The sequence below is a fragment of the Vulpes lagopus genome, chromosome 8, assembly GCF_018345385.1.
Source record: "Vulpes lagopus strain Blue_001 chromosome 8, ASM1834538v1, whole genome shotgun sequence".
NCBI lineage: Eukaryota > Metazoa > Chordata > Mammalia > Carnivora > Canidae > Vulpes > Vulpes lagopus.
Genome location: NC_054831.1, coordinates 26,356,072 through 26,376,340, shown reverse-complemented (window position 1 = coordinate 26,376,340; position 20,269 = coordinate 26,356,072). Strand labels below are relative to the sequence as shown.

Here is a 20,269-nt window from a genome sequence, read left to right as displayed (position 1 = left end):
TTTCTCTCTGCCTGTGATGCTGCTCCATATTCTTCACAATTGTTTCATTTATGTCATTCATGCCAAAGCTTAAATCTCACTTATGAATAATTAATTCATGGACCTTTCATGAATAATGGTATAGGAATCAATGACAATCCAACAAGCAACTTAGGAGGAACTTATTGGCCCCAGACTGAAATGTGCCGAGGTGGATTGTGGCTTTAGTCACAACTCTGTTTGTTAAGCTCTCCCTCTCTCTTTCTCTTTCATTTCTTAGACAGACTCCCTCTAAGTTGTCACTATGACACAGCTAACTTCTCACAAGCTTAGCACCTCCACTGTAGTGGTAACGTTTTCCTTATTAAAGTATAAGATTCTGGTTGTCCTCAGTTGAGTTATGTGCTTGTCCCCAAACAAATCACTGTTGGGAGGGAAAGAAGCCATGATCCTACCTCTATGGTAGGTGGAGCAGGCACCTTGGCCAATGGTCTGTCACAATTTCTCAATGCTGAGAACAAATAGTTCACTAATCACTGAGATTCAGGCTGGATAGACCAGAACATCTGAAGTTCACTAAACTTGATCCCAGATAACCTTTCTGACACACCTCCAACCCTTTTGTTTTCTATGTCAGCTGTCTGTAACTTTATATCACTGATCCTGATTGGGAATTATTTCATTTATCTGTGTTTCCTGAACTAGAATGTCAGCTTTGCTACAGAAGGGATGCTGGCTTCCTCGCTTACTGTTGCAGCTCCAGGGTATGTGATGATGTATGCCACATGGGTGGAATTCAATATATGGTTAAAAAGAATAAATAAGCAAAACTGTAAATATCAGGAATCCATAATTGTAAAAGTTAAGATTCTAATATTTATTAAGAGATGATTATACTCAATATTATTGTTCTCTTAACTTTTTTTGAGAAAAGTTGGTGAGAACATTGGCTTTTTTACATCTCTTTTTAAAGAAAGTCTTTGTCAGAGTCCTACTTACTGCCATGCAGATCTATTAATCTCACCCTGAATTGGAATGAATGAAATATTTAGGTTGATGTATATGCATAATTTAAAAATTTTCCTTTTTTCATAGCTATCCCTTGCCTTGTACATATGTGATTATTAATGTATTTTCATATATGTCCTTGCTATGTTATCTTAGGCATTTTAATTTTCTAAAAGTTTTCATTTTCTTCTCAGTAAAATTGGAGTCTTAATATCTACCTCATAGTGTATCATGAAGATTAAATAATGTATTTTTAAAAGCTAGCACAATACTGGGGTGCCTCGGTGATTCAGTCCGTTAGGCATCTGACTCTTGGTTTCGACTCAGGTCATGATCTCAGCTGAGGTCGTGAGATTGAGCCCCAGTTCAGATTCCACACTTAGCGGGGAGTCTGCTTGTCGCCCTCTCCCTGTGCCCCTCCCCTCACCATGAACATTCTCTCTCTCAACTAGGGGTGGTGGAAGGGGAGGAGGACAGGGGTGGGGTGAATGGGTGACGGGCACTGAGGGGGGCACTTGACGGGATGAGCACTGGCTGTTATTCTGTATGTTGGCAAATTGAACACCAATAAAAAATAAATTTATTATAAATAAATAAATAAATCTTAAAAAAAACAAACCTAGCACATTCTTTGCAATAGTCAGAATTAAAAATGATAATTATTATTTCAATTGTTATTTGCCTTTAGGTGTAGGATATCTTTTTTGGCAGAATATATGTCAACCATAATAGAGGTATCTGAATCCCCTTATAAACCATCCCTCATAAAGTCATGTTTGATAACTAGAGAATATGTACATATACATATGTACATATAATTCCTGGCAACTTTGTCTTTAGGTTAGTAGTTTAATTTTTTTTTTTCAGTTCTTTAAAAATCATATTTCAGAGGCCAAAGTGAATAAAGAGAAGGAAAATAAAATTGGTTGGGGCCATTTTCTCATAAGATGTCAGTGTCCATGGCAGGCACCTAGGTCTTACAAATTCACTGATGTTCACATCATTGGTAGAATGGTGTAAGCGAGGAACACTGAAATTTGAACTTCATTCATGTTTTCTGCTATCTTCATGTCATTCCTTTCAACTGGCTTATGAAATATTTTCTAGGGTTATTATACATCAATATATCAGATGGGTTTACCATTAAAGACATTGATTTACATGTAAAGTAGTCTAAAGTATACCAACTACACAAACAAGCAAAAAAGGAAATAAGTGCACATTATCCCAGGCAGCAGGGTCTGAGCTGTCTAGATCTGTTTGATGGAAGTTTTCCTTTTGGCAGGTACACTCCTTCATCTGAGCCAGGTGTCTCACAGTCTTGCTCCCAAATTCATACTTAGATTTGTCTCTCTAGAACTTTCCAAGTGAAGATATTAGAAGCAGGGTAAAAGGCTGAGCTCAGCCAGTGGGGGGCTGCAGGAACTCACTCTTGCTGGGAGAACTTCATGCCAAGTCAAAGATCAGTAAAGGTGAAAGACAGCTGGAACCAAAGAGCAGGGAGAAGCAAATATTGAAAGCTTGGGTTCAGAGCCAAGAATTGCAGGGCAAAAGAAACAATAAGAGAGGCAAATTAAGGTGTTCCAGTCTATTTCTTGGAACAGGTTTTGTTGTTTTATTACTTCCTTTTATGTGTAAGCCATCATAGGGTGTGTGTATGTGTGGAGGGGGTATTAAGCGTGGGTGTGTGCATAAGAACCATGGAGGAGATAGACACTTATCCCAGCAGAAATCAAATAGGGCAAGTGAGATCAAAGCAGCCAGCCATCTCAATCATTAAGCTCTCAATACTGGTGCTATGTGCTTATTTGCTTTTCCACATTTTGTGGATTTCCTATTTTTCTTTTTATGCATTTAGTTTTTCTTTTATTTCTATCTGCTTAGATACTTTACTACTGCATGTCTGCATGTTTGACGTATCTTCCAGGGATCAGTTTCACTTCACATTTTCTCTTGGCCTATCCTTATCCATTCATACTCTTGCCTACTTTTCTGTTTAGTAGGTTTTCTCAGTTTCTTTTGTTCCCGTGTTTATCCAGGTGTTGATTTCCTGTTCATCCTGACTTTAGATGCTGGTTTCAGCCTGTAAGTTTTGCCTGAGCAATGACTCACTTCCTGGATCATGGGACAGGATTGGGTGGATTTTTCAAACCCTGCAGTGGGCAGCTCTAAAAAGTTAAGAAGTAGTATATGTCTAGTCCATGAGTGGGAAGAAGGGAGAAGGTCCCTAAATGAGTACCACCTCTACACATCTTTGGTTCTGGTATAGTTTTATTCAAATCCAGCCCAACTGAGTATAATTTGTTTTAACATCTATAATTTCTTTTTAAGTGGCCTCTGTGTTATCACTGTTTCCAGTTCACCTATATTTTACAAATAAGCTTTGATTATCTTTCTTAAAGGAAAGCAAGTTATGGTACTCTGCTACTAATGAGTTCTCCTTGATTCCCATTACCTAAAAGAAAACCTTATAGCCAAGCTTGATTAGTAGGAGTTTCACAATTTTACAAAAACACCCCTGTCTTTCAAGCCTTATCTCCCACTACCTATCACTCTTCTCTCTACACCAGGAACCAATACTCTATTCCAGCAGTACCTCGTCAAATCATTGGTGTCATCTTATGATTTTTCTTTTTTTTTTTTTAAAGATTTGATTTATTTATTTGAGAGAGAGAGAGAGAGAGAGAGAGCAAGGGAGACCACAGCAGGGAGAAGAGGGAGAAGATTTGTCTCTGAGCAGGGAGCCCGATGTGGGCCTTGATCCCAGGACCCTGGGATCATGACCAGAGATGAAGGCAGACACTTAACCAACTGAGCCACCCAGGTACCCCATGTCATGATTTTTCAACGTTATACATATTCCTTCCCCTGAAATAATTTTCTTCCATTTATTTACCTCATTTTTTAAAACTCACTTTCAAATATCATCTCTTCTTTTCAGGCTGACTCTTTGAAATGTTCATTCATTTTTAATGCATTTTCTTTATATCTGTGTTACGTATATTTAGTCTGTCTTTATAGCTACCACACAAACAAAAATGTGAACAGCACTACCATTTGGGCACTGGACAAAACTCAGCATGTGCAGGATATCATTTATGCTTCACAACTCCCTCAGAAAGTTCCTCTGTCCCTGTTTTGAAGCCAAAGAAACTAAGGCGTGGAAGGGTTACTCACAGAGCTACTACACAAGAGGTACAGCTCAGACCTGTACCAATCTTGATGAACTTTAACACCTGAGTTCTTAATCATTTAAGAACTTAATCATCCTCTCCACTGTCTCCAGTTCCAATCTTCTGGTCTCTGTTAACCATTGGAAATGTAATAAAAGGAGTGTTGTCATTTTGATTTTAGTTATCTATATACAGTAAAACTCAAGTGGCTTAATGTTCATTCAGTATATCAGCATTTTTATGAAAGAGAAGGTGTCCTATCTCAAAAACAAAAACAAAAAAAGGAGAATGGGAAGTTATAGTACCGAACATACACATTTAATTTTAAATACTAAAAATAAGAGCATGCCCTAGGTTTCTCTAAGGTATACACCAAAGTGATTGTTTGCTTAAGACTTTCTTAACTTGGTACAAAATGTTTCTACTTTAAACTTCAAACAGGATTGCAAGGAATTTCACAATCAGTTGTCAGTGTGCTTAAAATAATGAGCTTCTGGAGGCTTACCCCATAGGCCATGTCCTAATGACAACAAAATGACTAATGAAAGTAAAATAGAATTCTACCAAGAGAGATTGGGTATTGTAGACATTCCGTCATGGAGAGATTGATTTTATAATTCATTTTGTTATTATTTTCTCTTTAGATTTGGTCTCCATTTTTCTAGACAGGCAAATAGAAGCATTTTTCCCCTCAATCATAGAATTTCATTGAAGTTGCTAGTTGTGTTTCTTGTTGAGTAGCCCTTGTTTCTTTCCATGAAATATTCAACTGAGAGCCATAACTGTGTTGAAGCCTTAAATTAACTTATGTTGTTCATTTTTTCTGATTTTGTAATCCTTTAGTGTCAAGCATATATTTTCTTAATTGCCTTTAACTTGCTGTTTTCATGCAAATTCTAATATTCTCATTCAATGTCCAATACATTTAGACTTTTTCATCACTTATTTGTCCTACCTTTTCTGATTTTGAACATTATCCCTGAGCAGTTACATAAAACATATATCTCACAGAAAAAAAACCTTTATAGTTGCTATATTATGAATAGCATGGCAAGAAAAGTCCAGGAGATTAAAAACAAACTGAAAGATCCCATCCAAAAAACTTAAATTATAAAGTTCATAAATACATTAATCTATATTAACAATATTAACATAATGTAAAACCTAAATTAACCAATAACCAATTATTATAATAATAAGAAGAAGGCTTAATTAATGGGGTATATATGGATTTACTTTCCTGATTTCAAATTCAAAAGGAAACGTAAATTAATCATGTGTTTGCTAACTATGTACTTCTGTATCTCTATTTTCATACAATTTAAATTGTTGATAAATGATTATCTTTTGACAAATTTTTATCTTTTCAGACAACACAATTTTGCACTCTGACTGGATTATACTTACTATAGCTGAAAAGCAAAGTACCGAGTCTTTGAAAAAATTTCTATAGCAGTGCTCAAATTACATAGGTTCTTATAGAGCAGCCTGGGTGGCTCAGTGGTTTAGCACCGCCTTCAGCCCAGGGTGTGATCCTGGAGACCCTGAATCTCGTCCCACGTCAGGCTCCCTACATGGAACCTGCTTCTCCCTCTGCCTGTGTCTCTGCTTCTCTCTCTTTCTCCCTCTCTCTGTGTCTCTCATGAATAAATAAAATATTTAAAAAAATAAATAGGTTCTTATATTAATACTCAATTTAATAAAGAACACCCATTCTCCAAGCATATAGGTTCACTGCAGGTAAACTACATCATGTTTATAGAGTACTTAGTAAATTATTTCATAATTCTAATACATGACAATCATATGTTACTGCCTTAGAATGGTCTTACTAAGTAGCAGAAATGTATTTACATCATTGACAATGTTTAGGACATCTCTGGTATATGATAAATATATTTTAATATATATTACAATCCTGTAATTTGACTAATAATGCAGATATGACTCAATCCCAAAGAATCTGAAGAGCATGATGCCTGGATTCTTTCCATATTACAGTTGGTAACAATGTGTGATCTACAATATCTTACATTATCTTCTTATCAACTAAAAGATTCTGTTTAACAAGGAAAACAAAATAGGATATAATTCTCAAAGATGTGAAGGGATAAAAAATCAACTATTATTTTTTACATTTGAATACTTTACTTGTACTGAGTACTTTTCTGAGATAAGTGTTCAGTTAAATCAAATTTTGAGTTGCTACTTTTAGATTCTTATAAAATGAATTGATTGACCATTTTAGCCCAAACAGTTGAAGCATATTTGCTTGTTGATAGCATTTTTACCTATCTTTTCTTGCCCAGAAGGGTGCTCTGCACAATGTTATCTCAGCAATTCTGTTCATTGTATTTCTAAATGCTATAACAAAACTCTACAAGATCTGTTATGTTCATACAGTGGGCTATTATTCTGCTGTGAAAATGAATAAAATATTGATTCATGCTACAACATGGATGAACCTTGAAAATAGTATGCTAAGTGAAAAAATCCAGAAACAAAAAGCCACATACTGTAGAATTTAATTTACGTCAAGTATTCAGTATAGGCAAATCCATAGAGATAGTGGTTGCCAATGGATAGGAGAAAGATAGGAGGAAATGAGAGAGTAAGTGATAATGGGTAGAGAGTTTCTTTTCAAGGTGATAGAATGTTCTGGAATTAGTGATGGTGGTTACATAACTATGATTATACTAAAAACTACTGAGTTGCACATTTTAATTATGATATGTGAGTGACATATCAAAGATGTTATAAAATTTAGTTAGAGCTTTAAATCTTCAACTTTTATTAAGCACTGATTAATACAATGTGTATCTTTTACCTTTTTTGCAATTTATTCATTTTTTAAATGCTTTTTCTTTTAAGATTTTATTTATTTATTCATGACAGACACAGAGAGGCTGAGACATAGGCAAAGGAAGAAGTAGGCTCCCCGCAGGGATCCTGATGTGGAACCCAATCCAGGACCCCAAGTTCATGACTTGAGTCAAAGGCAGAGGCTCAACCCCTGAGCCACCCAGGTGCCCCAGCAATTTATTCTAAAGAATGTGTTTTATGTATTCAATAGGATATTACTCAGCCATTAGAAATGACAAATACCCACCATTTGCTTCAATGTGGATAGAGTTGGAGGGTATTATGCTGAGTGAAGTAAGTCAATTGGAGAAGGACAAACATTTTATGGTCTCATTCATTTGGGGAATTTAAAAAATAGTGAAAGGAAATAAAGGGGAAAGGAGAGAAAATGGGTGGGAAATATGAGAAAGGGAGACAGAACATGAGAGACTCCTAACTCTGGGAAATGAACAAGGCGTGGTGGCAAGGGAGGTGGGTGGGAGGTTGGGGTGACCGGGTGACGGACACTGAGGGGGGCACTTGACGGGATGCACTGAGTGTTTTGCTATATGTTGGCAAATTGAACTCCAATAAAAAATATACAAAAAAAAGAGAAAAAAAAGAATGTTTTTCTTAGAGGAAAATATGTGACATGGTACATGGGTTAATTAACTTGATTGTGGGAATCATTTCACAATGAAATGATTATATCAAATCAGCACATTGTACACACCACATTGTACATCTTTTTTTTTTTTTGCCGCTGCAGGCCTTTATTCACATTATATACTTTATTTTTTTTAAATGTTTCATTTATCTATTCATGAGAGACACACACAGAGAGAGGCAGAGACATGTGCAGAGAGAGAAGCAGGCTCCGTGTAAGGAGCCTGGTGTGGGACTCAATCCTGGGACTCCAGGAGAATGCCCTGAGTTAAAGACAGATGCTCAACCACTGAGCTACCCAGGCATCTCCACATTATATACTTTAAATGTTAAATGTATCTCTAAGACAAGAAGAAAAATGAAAGGCTTAGAAAACTGAAGTTGGAGAAGAGAGGATTGGCAAAGTACAGACACATGGCTAGGAAACAGCCTAGTAAGAAGGAGTATGAAGGCAAGAGGAAGATTTTGGGGGAATTTCTCCATGCCTCTAAAATGCCATCTTAGCTTTTGGAACATAGACATCTTTTCTCATGTTAGAACCTCTCTGCTCAAATAAGAAAGATCCAGGGCACAATAAAAACAAACCAAAACAAAACCAAAGAATGTGTTTTCTTGTGCCAATCATTGTGCTAAAGAGTTATCAACTGAAAACACTTTAATAAGCTATAATTGAAGTAGTTGGAGAAAAAAATTGAACTTCAGATATATCCCAGCAATGATAGTAGTGGTAGTTTTGAGTTATAATGACCTGTTTTAATAAATTAAAGATATGATGTTTTGTAAAGTAATTTATGGGTATGTGCAAAATAAAATAGATGTGCTATATTTAAATAGCCATGGGAGGAGTTGTAATAGATGAATATATGCCCTAGTGGGACCTAGTTTGTGTTCAATGTCTACAGAAATACAACCCCTCATACTGCAACTGGCTTTGTTTCAAGGATCTTCATATGTACAAGAATGGATTGGCAAAAGGACAGGCAGCCCTTGACATCTAATGCTCTTTCCATAAGTTTTTACCCAGTCCCATTGTGTTTTGGTGGCATGACTGGTGAATAAAGGGATAAGTCCTTCTGCATCCCTCCTACAATTATTCCTGCTGGATGAGCTATTTATAAACTATTCCTTTGCATGTAAGTGGTTGCATCTCATCGATGACATTATTATTTAATATACCTGTAGGTTTTCCTTCTTTCCCAAGTGAAAACATAACATTTTATGAATTTGCTTGGATAGGACAAGTAAAGGTTTTTACTGTTTACATAGTCCCTTTCTTGGAAACCTCTAAATGAGTGCTCTTCTACCGGTCTTCTTGATATTTTCTCACGCAGATTGCATGCCATACTGATGCTAGCTCTGTACTAGATGATTCTCTTATATTATCACAGCTCATGAAACCAGTATTGGTTGCCTAAACCAAATCAGGACCACTTATAAAGTGGCTAACAGAGTAAGAGGTAACCTAAATGTAAAAGTCTCTCCAATAGAAGCAGACTATAGTGGCTGAACCTATTAAATTCTTGCTTTGGAGGGTTGACTAGAGGACTCATGGGGAGATTAGCAGTTGGTAATGGGAGTTGGAGCTGAAAGACATTAGGAAATGACAAGTCCAGAGAAGTCATTATACTTAGAGAAAAAGCTAGGGAAGACTCAGGTGTTATTCATAGGAGCAGTTGGAAGTAAAGACACAATATGTTTGAGGCCCGCAGCCATGAAACCATGAGCCATGGTGCATAGGAAGAAGTATATGCCTGCTGCGAGCATATGACCAAATAGTTAGTTATTGCTAGTGTTTTGGCATATACTGTGAATAACTTTCCAATGTCTATAAATATTGGCTTTGTGATGTTATTCATTCCACAAATACTTATCAAGTGTCTATGTACCAAGTGAATATTCTAAGTGGGGGATTCATTAATGAACAGGAGAGCTCTCATCGTGTGGAGTTTATATTCCAGTGCCCAAGATTATTTTCATAATTTTCTCTATCTCTTTATAATAAACCTGTATTACCTAAATTAATACAAGTGTTCCTTTGTTCCTTGCAGCCTGAAGAAGTCTAATAAAAATGCTGTTCCTATATCATTCTGCAGGCATTATATATATATATATGTATATATATAATTTATGAATTTAAATATCAATTCATTAAATTTTCACAATTCTGGAATTTTACAGAAGATGAAATGAAGGCAAAAAAAAAAAGACAAAAAACAATTTGCCTAAGTAGATGGTGCTGTTAGTAGCATCTACTACTAGTAGATGGTGCAATGAAGTTTTTAAGTCAGGTAGCCTGGTTTCAATGTTCATGTTCTTCATCACTTTTATATGCTGCCTTTTAAACACTTGTAGAATTCCCTTTGTGTTCTATGGAGTTACATTTATATGGATATGATTCTTCTAATCTAGGACTCCTCTTGCATCTCCTAATTAATTGTATTTTTCTTAAGGACAGAGTTTCTATTCAATGTTTAATACATATCATTACAAGGATCTATGGCGAAGGGACTATAAATATTATGGATGATGAAGTGATAATGCTACTGGTTATGTTGGTCACCACTTATATCAGAAAACAATCATTGTTCTTCCTTGAAATCTTCCCAGAATCATCAATCATGAGTGAAGCACATATTATCACATACAGTAACATCATGGTGAATCACGATGATTCTCAGAGGGATTTGTATATTAACATATCGCTTATATATATATATATATATAAGGTCTGAGTCACAGGGGTGACCTCACTTAACACAACTAGCCTCCAGGTACTATGGTAATTCTTCTGAAAGGTGACTTATGTTGTTTGTTATATAACATCAGTGGGAAAGCTTTCCATATTATACTTGCCTCTGTTACATGGTAAATCTGTATTGGTTTAGGGACCTTTTTTTTTTTTTGCATTTTCTTTAGGTTATTTTATTATGTGGAAATTGTGTGATATAGTTGAAAATGGTAATTCATAAAGATCCCCAAATCTACCACAGATGTTTTTTATATTTACCAAATAGCACCATCGGAGCAGCTTGTTAAAATTCACAGTTGAACATACTTCATTGAAATTCCCTAGTGCAAAAGGATCAAAATGTTCAAGATGCTGCAGGTGGCTTTCAAATTTATTCCCTGAGGTATGAATCTGTTACCAAGGAAACATTTTGCAAATGTTAGTAAAGCTCTCACTTATTTTGATTTTTCACACATCCCTGTAGTTTGTGTGTGTGCTGAGCCCATTTCACAGAGTGCTGCTGGCATCTACCATCCTCACTATAAATACATTATAGCCCCACAAAGAACTAAGCAGAATTATCTGGGAGAAAATTCTGGGTTTTTTTTTTCAGTGAGAAAGCAAAAATGGAGGATAATACTGATTAGAGATGGTTTTACCAACTCAAAAAATCCTGAAAGATATGGTTGGAGAGAATTTGGAGAAAACAAAAACAAAAACAAACAAACAAAAACCCTCAGCAAATGTAATGGTCATAGTAATTTTTTAAAAAGATTTTATTTAAAAAAAAAGATTTTATTTATTCAGAAGAGACAGGGAGGCAGAAACACAGGCAGAGAGACAAGGCTGCCTGTGGGGAACCCAGTGTGGGACTCAATACCAGGACCCTGGGATCACTTCCTCAGCCAAAGGCAGTTGCTCAAACACTGAACCACCCAGGTGTCCCATAGTTCACAATATTTAAATGAAATCATACTAAATAAACTGTATAATTGTAAATCTGAGTGCTCATAATTCTAGGAACAGGATAGATACTAAAGTTTGGCTTATAATAATATCATTTTCTGGGACAAATAAAATACCATTTGATATTTTTAAATGATCTTCTTAACCACATTAATTGTTCCTAAAAAAATGTACTAATTACCTTGTGATCCAAATTTTATTCTACTCTCAAATTCTCAACTTCATTGCATGAACAGACATACATTCTGAATATTAGAGGTCTCCGGTGTACTAAATGCATTGTTTTGTCGATTTTGAAAAGGTAATTTAACTCCATCTAATATAATCTGATAAAGCAAATTTTTAAGGAAGCTAAGCTATGGGCACACTAACAATCCATTATATGACTCAATTTCTACAATAACCAATATTTGGTAATTTTCTATAACTCAATAATTTATAAAACAACAATGCATTAATTGATCACTTGCCAGGTAAGTGTTTGATGTCAAAGTTATAAAACTAACATATATCTTCTACTTTTAAAAATGCAGCTAGTTCTAATATGAACATGATGAATGATAGTCATGTGGTATTAGGGATGAATTAGGGAGAACACGTGGGTTTTTTATTGATCCTGATACTTATTACTAAACTTTTAACTCTATCAATAGGGAGATTGTATAAAATATGAGTCTTGGTGCATATGAAGAACAGCTTATTCATGATTTCATGCCTGGAGTGATATTTATATGCTTTAAGAAAAGGTCTAGTGACTGAACAGGTCTAGTACTAGGTAGAAGGCTATGACTTTCAGCATTTATAACAAAGGAGAATGCACTTAGTTTTGGCCTTGAGCCCTCTTTTTTTCACTCTTGATTTTTTCCCCACAGACGACCAGAGAAAATTAATCTGCCACAGAGGTCATTGAACTACTGTTAGGTCATCTCCAAGGTTTAGATTGATTTTACACGGACAATTGCCTCATTTAGTGATGAGACACACTAATGATACACATTGAGTAGAGACTCTGAACTAAATTAATCTCCCTTAAATTCTAAAATATGAGGATGACATAGGGCAGGTATGAATTTAAAAGTGGTACAAGAAGATAACATATTTATCTTGGAGCATTCCAATTAAACTCTACTGGATGTTATTGTAATAGTTTCTAAATTTCCAGAGTCATATAAGAATTATTTTATTCATTGAAAAATCCTTGGGATTTATTTCAACCATGATTATCCCTTGATTTATGTACTTGCTTCTCAGTTTTTAAAAATGTCCACTTAAGAAGAGTTTATAAACTACACAAACATCCTAAGGAAATTTTATTATTAATAAATATTCAGAAACTGAATGTAAACTCATAGTTTCAACATTTATACTCTACATTAAACAAGCAACAAAAATATCATAAATTTGTTGAATAAATACACACTTAAAGAACTTAAAGAGGTAAGGGTGAATAATGAAGAGCACAGAGGTATCCAAAGAACTTTAAACAGTTTAATTCAAAAAATTTCATGTTAACTTTCTCTAATACATGTTTCTCTGTATTACAATTTTAGCAGATTCAGCATAATTTTCAGGCCTGATGCCAATTCCTGTGTTTTTCAATTATTATGATAGGAGGGATGGATTATTGATGATTTTTCTTCCTAGATTATAATTTTGCCATGCACAAAAGATGTTGGTTTAGAATATATTTTATTTTCCTTTGAATGACATAGGACAGAGATGAATCAAATAATTTTATACAAATATTTTCAAAATTAGAGATTCAAGCATAAAAGTTTTTAATGTCTAATTAAAATATTTCTTTTTTATTATTAAATAGAAATGGAGTAATAGTCCATTGTATATATACACCACATGATAAAGAAGATGTGGGGTGTGTGTATATATGAATATTTCTCAGCCATAAAGAAGAATGAAATCCTGCCATTCACAATGACATGGATGGAGCTAGAGAGTATTATACTAAGTTAAATAAGTCAGTCAGAGAGAGACAAATACCATATGACTTCACTCACATATAGAATTTAAGAAACAAGACAAAGTAGCAAAGAAAAGAAAAAAAGAGGGAGAGAGAGAGAGAGAGAGACAAACCAAGAAACAGGTTCTTAATGATAGAGAGCAAACTGATGGTCTCCAGAGGGGAGGTTGGTGGGGAGATGGGTGAAATAGGTGATGGGGATTAGCACCAGGTGTCATCTGGAATTGTTGAATCACTATATTGTAAACTTAACACTGATATAACACTGTATGTTAACTAACTGGAATTTAAATAAAAAACAAAACAAAAAAGAATATTGTTTATTCCTTTAGCTTCAAAATTATTCAATTTTTATGTGATTGGGAATTTGTGAATTTATGCAAATGACATCATTGAGGTGAATTTATTCAGTTGACTAAAAAAGCTAGAAAATGATAATGTTAAGAAATAGCTGAAAGTAGCAATTTGAGTTCTCTTACAATGCTAGAGCTGAGTGATTATGATATTGTGGTTGTAAATAAATATTATAATATCACAGTGTTCAGATTATCCCAATGCTGGCTAGTGTTATTTCATTTTAAAAATCCCAAATTTTGTTTTGTGGAATATACATAATTTCTTAAATTTGATGAAAAACATGGTGCTAATTTGAAGCTGTTCTGTCTCTGAATAGAAGTTGTCAAGTTTATTAAATTTGAAAGAATTGGAAATTCTGTGGCTTTGTAGCAAGATAAGGCACTACATTTAATTTGGAAACACATATGTATTTTGGGCTTGGAGAAGAGAAACGAGAAAGGAGATAACAAAAAAAGTAATATGATAGAAAATAGAGCCAGAGAGAGAAAAAGAGAGAGAGAGAGAGAGAGAGAGAGAGAGAGACAGGGAGAAAGAGAGTGGTGTGGACAGAAAAAGCACTAATAGCATTCCTTATTTTTTAATTCTATTTTTTTAGCATGTTATTGTGATTGTGTACTAGTACGTTGCCTGAAGAGGACATTTAAACAAGGTTTACAATGTTGTGTGCTTCCATTCCTGGATATTTTGTGTACTGAATTTTTTTTTTCGTATTAAAGATTTTGATGAACACTTTAAAAAATAAATAGAAATTGAAATTAAAATGAAATAGCCATATACTGAAAGACAGAAAGAAATAGTAAAAGGAAACATCTGAGGCAACAAAGCTTTGCTGTCATGGTTTATTTATTTATTTTTTTTTTATTTTTATTTATTTTTTTTTTTTTGCTGTCATGGTTTAAATAACACAATTAACAGTATTGCTACTTTGAAGGTAGAGATTTTAAACCATATGTTGAAATAGGCGAACTATAGGGTACAATTGAACTTGGTCAACCTGACAACATATTTTAATTTCCCATGGATTATTTTCCCTTAAATATTTGACATGCTGGGGCCATGTCTTCTACAGTATTATTGGCCAGTTAACTCAGTCAAGAAATTAAGCTTAGTTATTTCATTGTTTTAAGATGGAGGACTTTTATGTGCTCAGAAGAAAGAGACACTAAGTAAGAATGTTTCTTATCTCTTCTCCTTTCCTTTCATGAAAAGTTGTCTCTACATCTTGCCTTCCCAGCCTTTTGGCATCCATTTAGGTGGGAAAGAGTATGTTGACATAAAATGAAGCACAGGGAGGAGAAACATGAACTTAATGTTAGGAGGTAAATAGTGATGAGAATCCCTAGATATTTTCTTGACTTCAAAATTAATACCTATCCTCTGTAGTGGCGACCCTATATTTGTACTTTTTATATTAGCTCAAAGAAGGACTGCATGATTCCCAGTGATGGCTAAACATTTCCAACAAGAACCCTTCATGAAACTGGAATGGAACTGGAAAACAAAATGGTACCTGTAGCAGATTTTCTTCTAGAATATCAAAATTTCTTTTCTATTTCTGTTTCATATTTTACAATCATTTTCATTTTAGATTTATTTCATCATATAGGTTTCTTGAAATGTCATAGTAAAGTTGTCAATCTAGGAAGACACTAATGTTTTGCTTGTAGCTTCTGATCACAGCAATCTAAGGCCCTCTTACCTTAGCTTCAAGATCAAGAACAAGGATCACCTGGGATGGTAGTAGTAGCTCTGGCTTCGATAGTTACTAGCTCTACAATACCAGAGCTTCAATAGTAGTAGCTCTGACTACAATAGTGGTGTTGGCTTCCATAGTTCAACAGTGACATTAAGCACAATTGCCTTATATTTTTAGGCTCCATTTTATCACTGGTATAATAATGGTTAGGAGGAGGTTATCCCTCAAAACCCTATTTAAAGATGTTAAACAGAAGAATTACACTGACTTGTATAATTTCTTAAAACTGTAATATACTTCTTATGCCTAAATATTGCCCTCAATCATTAGTGAAATCAGCCTTATCATTTTAAATGACATTTGAAATATTCTGACCAATGAGAGGGAGCCATCTTGTGGTTTAGGCCCAGAGTGGCTTACATTTATTAGAAAAGAATGTATAATCTGTGAAAATATAATAGCCTTAGATACCTTATGAATGTGATCTAAAATTTTAACTTATAGGTAATTGAAAAAACTCCAATTATGAGTATGAATAATGGTTCTTTAGGCAATTTGAGGGATTTGCTGGAAACTAAGGGTATGTAGCGTATAGCATATTACTGCTTGTGATTTATTTTATGAAAATCTTTCAGTATGTACCGAGTTAGTAGTTAAAATGCTTACTGAAGGTACCAAAGGGATTTGTGCCATCTCACTTAGGAAATAACAGAATAATGATATTAAAATAGATAATTGTATATTACTTTTTATATTTTGTAATTATATTTCTGATTCATAAGATCTAACTTTTTAATAATTTAGGGATTTAAACATGCTAATAATGGCATATGAGCTCATCAGACTTTGTTGCTTAAGAATATAATATATAACACATACTAAAATGTATGCACGTTTAGCATAAAAATACCAATGTAACAGTCCATGAAAATATGCTCACAATGTTAAATGCTATCACATTAATATTACTTTTTAAAGTTTTAGAAAATAAATTATATTTTCTATTAGGTAAATAAGTCATATGAACACAGCATCTCTAGATGTATTTCTTTATGATATAAAGTAACATCTTTTTTCAGTTAACTTTCACAGACAATATGGAAACATGATCTCGAACATAACCAATTCAGTTGGGTTCTGATTTTAGAGATTCAAATTAGATTATAAAGAATATACAATCCTTTTCTCATTATTTTCTTTATTTTCATTCAAAAAGGGATAAAAACAAATAGCTGGAACTGGAAAAAATATTTTAATTTGCTATATGCAACATTTGAATCTAAACTCCATAATTTTATACAAGAATGAGTCTTATTTAGAGATTATTGATTACCTAGAAATAGTATAAACTATATATGAAATAAGCCTCTTGTCCATGACACATGGTTCCTGCAGATGTTATTTCCTTCCTTGCTTTGCTCCTGAACTTGGAAGAAGCTTTCCTGTTTGCCACCCCTTGAGATTTTCATGGCCTAATCAGTAAAGACTCAAAAAGATCTGCTGCTGATGATTAGGAGAACAAAGGGACCAGCCAGAGATAACAGCTTCCAGTCAACCATGTGCCGGAGTGAATTTTTTAGAGCAGTCCACTGTTGCGTAAAGAACATCTACTAAGGTAACTTAATAAGACAACACATGGACTCAAAAATTAGGAAACAGAAAAGCAAAGTATCTGTTATTTAGTATACTATCGTTCAGTAATGATGGCTCCATTTCTGTTTAAGACTTCCAAGGATGGGTAATTAAAAATGTAAACTGTACAAAATTACAAAAAATATATTTAGCAAATAAGCTTCTCAAAGAAGAAAGCCACAGTCAGCAAAAATAAATTGTGATGAAATACCTGGAGAAAAACAACCAATTTAGTGGTATCAAAAATGGTAGATATAATGAGAATAATGAAAATATTTTAAAACGTGGTAGTACACATTGGTTTTTTAAAAAATAAGTTTACCAATAAACTATAGTCGCACTATGCTTATTCATGTTCATTTTGTTGAGCATCTATCACTTGTACTTACAGAGGTCATTGCCTAGATTCTATGGAAGCATTTCAGTAAAAAATCTGCTAACGTTATATGACTATTCAAGAACAACTCAAGTGTGTAGTGAAGGTCAACCCATCAAGGAAAATCATAATATCAATTGAGCAAGGAATTTTCAATCTATCAATGTTCCTCAACCTTGTGCAGCTAATAAATATATGAGATTCTATAAAATACTGTTACATATAAATTATAGGTGCTCCAAAAATGAGACTAGTTATAAACAATACTGCAATATTTTCTTGGATTTTTTTATACATTAATTTTCCTCTTATTTCTTTACTATCATATTATCACTAAATTTCAGTCTTCTATGTAGAGGAAAAAATTTCTGGATTAAAAAAAGAAAAACAAAACACCAATGTTCTATTCTGAAATGGTCCTTTTGGGGTAGTGAGGTATAAGTGGTTTATTCAATAAACATATTTAGAGGAAAAGGCTTTCAAATAAACGAAAGTTATAAATATGGTAATGTCAAATCATTTTTCTAGATAATAACACATCTCTCTATTCTAAGTAGAAAAGCTCCATTCACCGTTTCCTTTATCATACTTTTCCTGTAATGGAAGGCATATGTTAAAGCTTCTCTGAATGATATATCACTGGGCTTGTGACCTAGAAGTGATAGTTTCATTCAGAACAGGAATCTAGTATGACTTTTATCAGGAAGACAACGTGACCCTTTGATAAAATTTGATCTTCATAAAAATGGAACAAAAGAGGTATCCACATTCTTGAAAAGTGTTAACTTTTATTATTTTTGATCAAATTATCTACAGTTACATGATAAATACCACACACCATACATGAGTTAATGACTCTGACTAAAGAATTTGTTAGTTGTAAAATTGAACTAAAGACAGTATCATGAGGAACAAGTTGATAAAATCATGCATACATTTTTAAATATATTTTCAGCATAATTTTCTGAAAAAAAATATGACATCATCTGGACAGGAAGACAGACAGACATCAGACCTAGGAAGACATGTTTTGAATCTACAGAAAAATAGTTAACACCATAAAATAGCAATACTATTTTTTTGGTAGTCTTTTAAACATGTTGGCTCACTAATAATAAAGTCACTGTATGTGATATTAAGATGGCACATTGAAAATATATGGCACATTTTCTTTTTCTTTTGTTTTCCACAGCATATTATATAATATTCATAAAATGGTGGGCTACTTCACTCTATTCCCCTCCAGTATTATCATCTGTCATACTCTAAAATATAAATTTAAGGAATTAAGGAATGGTTATTGCATAATTCATAGAGGTGAAAGTGAAGGAGTGCAAAATTATTCAAGCATGTTTAAACACAGTCTTACATCTGAATCGTTTTCTGGCCTTTAACCCACAACTCCTTTCTCTTTGTTCACATTAACAAAGCCAGGCTGGATAATGTGTGTGCTAGTGGGGCTGCCTGAAGGCACCATCGCAAAAGCTGCCTCAAGAGAAAAATCAACTATTAAAATGAAACAACTTAATCCATTGTATTTTTATTATAGCTTTACCCTAAAAATATGATTTACATTAGGCTGATAGTTTTTTAAATTCAGGTCATTTTGGAGAGTTTTATGTAATATCTTTGTATGATGAAATATATTTTTAGGGACTTAATAGGATTGTTGTACAGCGAGACGTTTACAGTTGCTGCAAATAATTTCCATAGAAATTTGGGTCAATTTCTACTTATCTAAATAGACAATTAACTTTAACTTTATATTTCATTATGTTATAAACCTGAAAATGTCTCATCATTGTTTAATAAATAGTGTTTATAAATGGCTTAAAAAAGAATAAAGCCACTTGTAAGGGGTTGAGAAAATGGTACTGACTGAGCCTAAATGTAGACAAAAGATATGAAAAAATAAACAAAGCTCTGTCTCTAGGGAACGGAGTAGACTTATTTGCAATTTACAAAGTAAAGTCATTTCTTAACAAATATAAGCTTTCTTTTATCATTTAGATCTATGTCACAATGGGACAGGCTGCTTTCAGAGTAATGAGCTACGTGTTTCTGAAGAATTTTGGAAGAATGTGAATAAATTTGTATCAGGAATGTAATGGTGGGAAGATTCAGACATTGGGAAGGAAGTTGATCTGAAACACCTTACAGGTTTATTTTTTAACTTTAAGGATGTAATTGAGAGTGAAAATGAATTTGAAGAAAGAAAAATTAAAGAAATTTAGATTTAAATCTAGTCTTAGAACAACAGGTTTATGTATGTTCACATCAATTGTTCTCATTTGTGGAACTTTGCCAATAATCCAGATTTTCATGTCTTACTCCAAACACACTGAATTCAGCACTTAGAACAATGGCAGGTACATAGAAGTGCTTGACAAATATTTGTTTAGTCAGTAATTGAATTATAATCTTCCGTGTTGAGCCTCAGCCTGAATATATTTTTAAAAATGCATAAGGGAATTTTGATGTACAGAATCAGAGTCTAATCAGAATCATTAGTTTTTTAAAACAGTACACTATCACATCTAAAATTCTCCTTTTATTTTGCTTATGACTGAACCATGAAAAATACTGAGAAAAATGTTTAAGACATTATGAAATCATCCAGCATTACTGATTATTACTAGTTGTCTTTTGGAAAAACGGTTTGACAAATACTTGGTCATTCTTCCAAGATAGTCCAAGTAGTGTTTTAGAATTCTCTTGTTAATAATTGGAGAAAATTTTAACCCATAGAGCTTTATTCATGTTCTGCTGAGGCAAAGTATTATGCTTCCATCTCTAAGAGATGGACAAATCAAATGACTGCACTGCTCATAATTCCCACCAAGAATCATTTATATTGAAAACATATCAC

At 33.7% G+C, this 20,269-nt stretch overlaps 1 long non-coding RNA gene across 2 annotated transcripts in view; it reads left to right on the top strand.

The window, feature by feature from the left end:
* Nucleotides 1–619: 619 nt before the first annotated feature.
* LOC121497912 overlaps nucleotides 620–20,269 on the top strand; it is a 100,359-nt gene continuing 80,709 nt past the window's right edge. The window contains exon 1 of one of the 2 annotated variants that reach the window (XR_005989558.1): nucleotides 620–743. This is a non-coding gene — a long non-coding RNA (uncharacterized LOC121497912). The remainder of the gene's footprint in view (nucleotides 744–20,269) is intronic. The other variant, XR_005989559.1, reaches the window with a different exon arrangement.